We start from the raw sequence: 6,323 nt of genomic DNA, 5'->3' as shown, positions 1-6,323 counted from the left end.
TGCACCTGTTATTAGAATGTCAAATATCAAATGATGGATAAAAGGTAAAATCTGTTGTATGGAAAAACTCTTGTTTTAATTTTCTTGTGATCTGGTTTTTGGTGTAACAGTTCCTTTAGGTGTAGTCAGAAAAGCAGCGGACATTCGTTGTTCACTCACACCACTGCCCTCTTGGGATGACCTAGTCCAACTGAAACCATCAAATGGCATGTGACTGCTTGTCATGCTATCTTAACAGGTGGTTACAAAACTATTGATTACACTGGGAACACAAATATGAACCAATCTTTTCCAGATTACAGCTTCTCTGCTTTTCATTCCCTAGTGCTGGAACCCATTGTGCCACTTTTGCCACTGTTCTAGCATGAACACTGGTACTGATCAGTAAGGTATACCACCAACTTAAGCAGCTTCTTCTGTTATCTAGAAGTAAAAAAGATGCAAAGAATTGTTAACATTCAGAAATAAAATTGATTTTTTGAGCCCTTATTTCACTGAATAAGTTTGGACATTTTGAATACAATACCATGTTGGTATTTAGCACACTGTTTTCAACTAACAAATTAAGGAAGCATGGTTGATATTTGTGCTTATGTCTTCTGCCACCTTGTGCCTAAGCAGTTTGCTTTTTTACTTAGTAAACTTATGGTTTACTATCATATTGGTAAGATAGAATCAATTTCTAAAGCACTTTTAGGATTTCTGGTAGTACTGTGGGCAATAGCAAGGACGGAAAAACTATGGAAAATGAGTTTTAACTTGACAACCACTTTATTTTAGCTGATTTGTTTTTACATGTACTTAGAAACTTGTGATTTTTTTTCCTGAAGTTTTTGAATTTAATAAAAGTTAAGAAACCTGACTTAGATAACTTTCCTGTTTTAATTTTGTGCTGTTTGTTTGTATACAGGTAGATTGGGACACAGTCGCTGTTAGCAGAAATGAAAAGTCACTGCATTTGAGAAAGACATAGTTAAGCAAGAATGCTTAAATATATTTGGTTATTCATTGAAAATCATAAAAAGTTCAGGAAACCTGTTTGCTCTAGATCGATTGTACTATGAGCTTGAAGATGATGTTGCCTCCTGTATTTTTCTCTGCAACTTTTACGTGACTCAAAAGAAGTTCAGTTACGTCCTTGCTCCACCTGGCAGACACTTGCAGTGTAGTGGGGCAAGGTGCAAGAGAAAAATTATTCTTGTTGCTGCACTGCCTCACATGGAAGTTTAGCTGTCAGCTCTAGACTTGTTAACTTCTAATGAAGAACTGTTTGAGTTAGTGGCCTGTACAACCATTGGGAGATGAAAGGATGAAAAAAGGCAAGCTACAGTCCTGCATCTGTTCTAACTTGTGGTAGCTGATCCTCATTCTTTAGGAAATACCCTGGTTAGAAGTAACCCATTTCAGTGTTCAGGATGTGTACTGGGGAGCTGTTTCCTTCTAATACTGAGCCCGATGTGCTGTACAGCTAGAACTTGTAAAATACCACTAGATCATCTGGTCCCTGCCAGTTTTCTTAAGCTGGAGAAAATACACAGCAGTTTCTTGACTCTCTTGAAATAGATCCTGTCTGTTGAATGGTCTTTTTGCTGTTTTCATCATGATAGGAATTAAATCCAGTAAATACCTAAAATAGCACGGTTTCAGTGGCATGTTCAGTTAGTGCTGTAGATTACAAATCTTACAGAAAAACTGAAGTTCATCTCTTAGGAGATTGTTAAAATCTTGATTATATCTGTAGTGTTTTAGATCCATTTATAATGTTTGTTCAACAGTGGGTTTATTAACAAATCTCTTTTGTTCTAGATGAACAGAAAGAAAGTAGGAAGACAGGCATTTTTTATCTTTTGTATTAATGAGTCAAGATATGGAAAAAGCTAAAAACCACTGGCTTACTGGCACACCTTGAATTAAATAATAGGTATCACAGCTGCTGTCATGCTGTGTATGTGCTAGAGAATAGTAATAGTCATGCCTCCCTTTCGCCAGATGTTCTGCTCCTTCAAAATGGGTACACAAGTGATTTTAACGTTTGGTACCACTGAGGAAGGGAGAAGAGCAGAAACGGGAATAAAAGATTGGAAGTTAAAGGCCAGGCTATGCTGTCTTGCTAGAGCAAATTCAGAGCTGCATTTTTGTGCCCTTGCTGGAAACTTTAACGTTTTCTTGTTTGTGTTGAGTTCTTCATCTGTGCTTCATGTTGCTGCACTGACAAGGGCAGAAACTTTGGGCAGAGAGGGGAACGGCATGAATATCTTAATTGGCTTGCCTCTTTATTGTTATTATTTGTGAAGTGATAAGTGATAAGCTGATCGTTACTTAGAGTGCTGGATTTAAACAGGATAGGGAAATCAGTAGGTCTTTCTGACTTCAGTGAGGATTTCTAGTTAATCCAGTTAGCCTGGAAGCTAATGGTTATCTTATCGGACTAGTGTTATTTGTTGTCTAAATGGAGCCCCAACGTTCTGCCAGCTCTCCATGCAAGCATCTCAGCTTTGTAATCTTTTCACCCAACGCCTCTTCTGCCTTTCTGTGTCAAAATCCCACTGAGTTAAGGTGATTTATAGCAGTTACATTTCTGAGGTGGGAAGGAAAACAAGATAGGTAAAGTGGAATAGAACAATCAAGCTAGTAAAGAAGGAGCTTTTTCTGAAAGCAGAGTATAGAATGCAGACCATTTCCAGCCTGATCTCTTTCCCATATTGGGAGTTCATTCACACAAGGTTTCTGTAGCTTGTGATAGAAAAAAAGGAATTTCATCAATCAGTTTGAAGCTCATTCTCAGTTCTTACTGTTTACTTCCTCATTCAGTGGAGAAGGTGGTAGTTTTACTGGAGCAATGAATCTTTGCCCTGTAATGAAGATTGAATTTTGATGTGTTAGTGGCAGGTACAGTCTCACTTGTGGGAGAAAAGGTAAAATAGTATATTTATTGGGTCTTTGAAATAACTTTCTGTTTATAAAAGACTCAGTTGTGCTGAATGCAAATATTCATTTTAAAATTGTAAAGTGGGTCAATTCAAAATGTTGAATTAGACCTTAATGTTTTTCATTTTCTTTTAGAAAGAGATACAAAAATCAGTTGACTCCCATTTAAAAATAAAATTGAATCAACTATCATAGCTAGTTGTCAGAATGAATGCATTAAATATACTGTTCACTCAGATATGTTCTTTCTCTTCCCTCTGGCTTAAAACATTTAAAATGATCAGAGTATGAAGGTGGTTTCCTAATAATTGCGGTTGTCTTGAATGTGAGCTGTTAATATGTGAATATTACATCGTGAGAAGTCGAAGTGCCGGAGGTTCAAGTTTTGAATACTGCCTGTTTTAACAGTGTAACTTCTGTTTTTAAGGGTGCATGCGCTAATGTGTATTGCCCATTAGGGGTCACTGGAGCGCCACCAATAAAGAAGTCTATAAACTGTCCTGTTGAATTAAGAATTGTTTCTGGTTTCTTCCTACTGAGTAAACTATTGGCAAAGCCTTCTCTTCTTTCAAAAGCAGAAATTTAAAGTGTAATAGTGGTGAATAGCTGTGAACACTGAAAATATTGCCAAAGAAATATATTAGCATGTTACATTGATGCAAGGAAGCAATTATTTGAAAGATTAAAAATATTTTTTTCTGTACGCAAGAAGTTGTGTATGCTTAAGTATCCTTTCTGAAGGTAAAAGGATATTCTTAAATGATTTTTCAATGATCTCTATCATAGGTGCCATTTGTTTAGCTGTGCTTGCTGAGGACCCACTTTTATAACTTCTTCAAAAATAATGAAGTCTCTAGCTGGGCTTTCTTCATTTCCTAGTAAATGAAATATAAACAACCCTGAATGTGATTTATTACTTTTTTCTGTTAGGACTCTTAAAATACCAACATTTTATTTTAGAATTACCCAGTAAAATCCTGTTTTTATGTAATCAGTTGATTAGCTGGTCTTGAGTGATGTTTCATTTCCATCCAGTTCTAGACACAATATACATAACATCCTTCAATAGACATAGTTTATTTCTTTAAAAACACAGCGGGTAAATTTGGGGTTTAATTCTGGGTGTTTCGGGGCCCAATTCTGTACATCACAGTTCAACAGATCCTGTTCTACTACAGAGATAAAGGCTGTTAAAGCAAACTCATATCAATCTACATAAGGTCCAGGCTTAGCAAAAGAATCCAGCTTCCTATAGATCCCAGCAGATAGCTATGAAGCATTTAGTTTTTCTTTATTTGTAATTTTATATTACTTTTGCGTTTACTGAAGATGGTTTGTGGCTCTTAGAGAGGTGAAACTCAGTTTGGATTGACTATGGTTCCCCTCATTGTGAGGGGATTAAGTTTTTGTTTGTTTTTTGGTTTGGGTTTTTTTGTTACATAAAATTGCTTTCCCCCCCCCCCATAGCCCAGAGCTCTGTATCATGTTTTGTAAAGCTCACTTGTATTGCATACAAGACTTGCATACCATGTGTATCTCAGGGTGCTAGCATACACAACACTATAATAATCATCTTCTCTAGCTGGCATAAAATCATGAGTCCCTAAAAGCTGGCTAGTACCCAAGAAACCAGTCAGTCTTCTTTCTCAATGACAGTGATTAAAAATTCACGCTAGCTACATGTACAATTCCGTAAACTCTGTGATTAAGGCTGTATGAGAAGTGGAGAGGGAAGGCAGTGGGGCAACAAAAGTACATTATCTGCCAAACCATAAAATGTCTTACTTAATACTAGAGATTCCTGGCTACAGTCGCGTCTTGGAGGAACCTGCAGCCCTAAAGGGTTTTCCAGTGGTATGTCAAGGGAGATACAAAATGGAAAGAGCTCTGGTAATACAGGCAGAAAGGGAAGACAAACATCCGTCTGTAGCCAGTGATCCACATAGAAAGTGCTTTGTTTGCTCTAACACTGTTTGGATTTTTAAGAACCAAGGAATGGAAGGGAACTGGTCAGACCTGTTTAACTCAATTGGCCATTTGGAGGCAAACATAAAATAGAGTGAGTTTTTTGCACCCCTCCTTTTAGTATGCATTATGTGGAAAAAGTATTTTCCTTTATTTCAAACCTGTCATCTGCTAATGTGTTTCATACCTCATCTTTCTCTTACTGGAAGAAATAGTGAACAGTTGTTTCCTATTTACCTTTTCTATGCTACTCAGTTTTAGAATCCTCTATAGGATGTTTCCATTGGTTGCGTCCTTTCGAGGCTTGGCAAGACCTAGTATTCTGAATTGCTCCTGCTATCAAAGATGTTTCATACCTTTAGACACACTACTACGCTTCTCTGTACATTGTTCTAGTGCCTTCTTTTTTTCAGGAAAGCCAGGACTGCATGCAGTATTCAAAATGTGATTTCAGCATAGCTTTACACAATTGTACCATAGTGTTCTTTATTGTCTTCTTAGCAGTGCCTAATGTTTTATGTGTTCCTTTCGCTGCTGCTCAGCACTGAGCTGGTATTTCTATGTCATTATCAATAAAAATTCAAGATTTCTTTCCTGAAGGGTAATATCTAATTCAATGCCCACCATTTGGTGTGAAAGTTTAGGGCTGTTTTTCCTCAGGTGTATTATTCTGTACTTATTGACGTGATCATTTTATTACTTAGTTTAGTGGTTGTGAACTCCTTTCAGAGCTTTTCTTTCGCTTGTCATTGTTAACAAATTTTATCATCTCTGAGGTTTATTATTTTTCCAGACATTCAGGAATATGTCAGAACTCCACCAGGAACTTAGTTCCTTTCAGAAAACTTGCCACTTAACCCTACTGCTTGCTTTTTATAATTTAATCCGTAACTTGTGCAGAGGAGGATGTTTTCTTTTATCCTGTGGCATCTTTGTATCTCTGAGAGCTGTTGGTGAGGGACATGGTTGAATGCCTTTTGTAAAATGTAGATCATGTCAGTTAGTTGTCTCCCCGTTCATGTACACTCTGATGGCTGGATATCATAGATATTCATAGTTGCCTGATATTTTTCTATATGCATTCTATTCTTTGATTACAGTATCTACCAAATTACCCAATATCACTGTCAGACTGGCGTGCCTTAGAGAACTCCGTTCAGTGGAATTTGCATGGGAGGACAGGAATCATAAGCAGACAAAATCTGTAATTCTTGTATTAGATATTAGATACGTATACTCACCACTCTAAGGAAAACAAGGTAGGTTCTACTACTACTGATAGCCTAAAAGCAGATTGAAAGCAGCTTAAAAGTAATGAGAATCTCCATGTTGATATATTTAAAAGTTTAAACTTCATTATGTTTCTTTTAACTTGCACCACTGGCCTTATTCAGGATACTCATCTGAATTAAAATAACTCTCACCTTTGC

Source organism: Rhea pennata, chromosome 2, assembly GCF_028389875.1.
Source record: "Rhea pennata isolate bPtePen1 chromosome 2, bPtePen1.pri, whole genome shotgun sequence".
Taxonomy (NCBI): domain Eukaryota; kingdom Metazoa; phylum Chordata; class Aves; order Rheiformes; family Rheidae; genus Rhea; species Rhea pennata.
The sequence above is the reverse complement of the archived record's forward strand: the minus strand, read 5'-3'. Positions refer to the sequence as shown.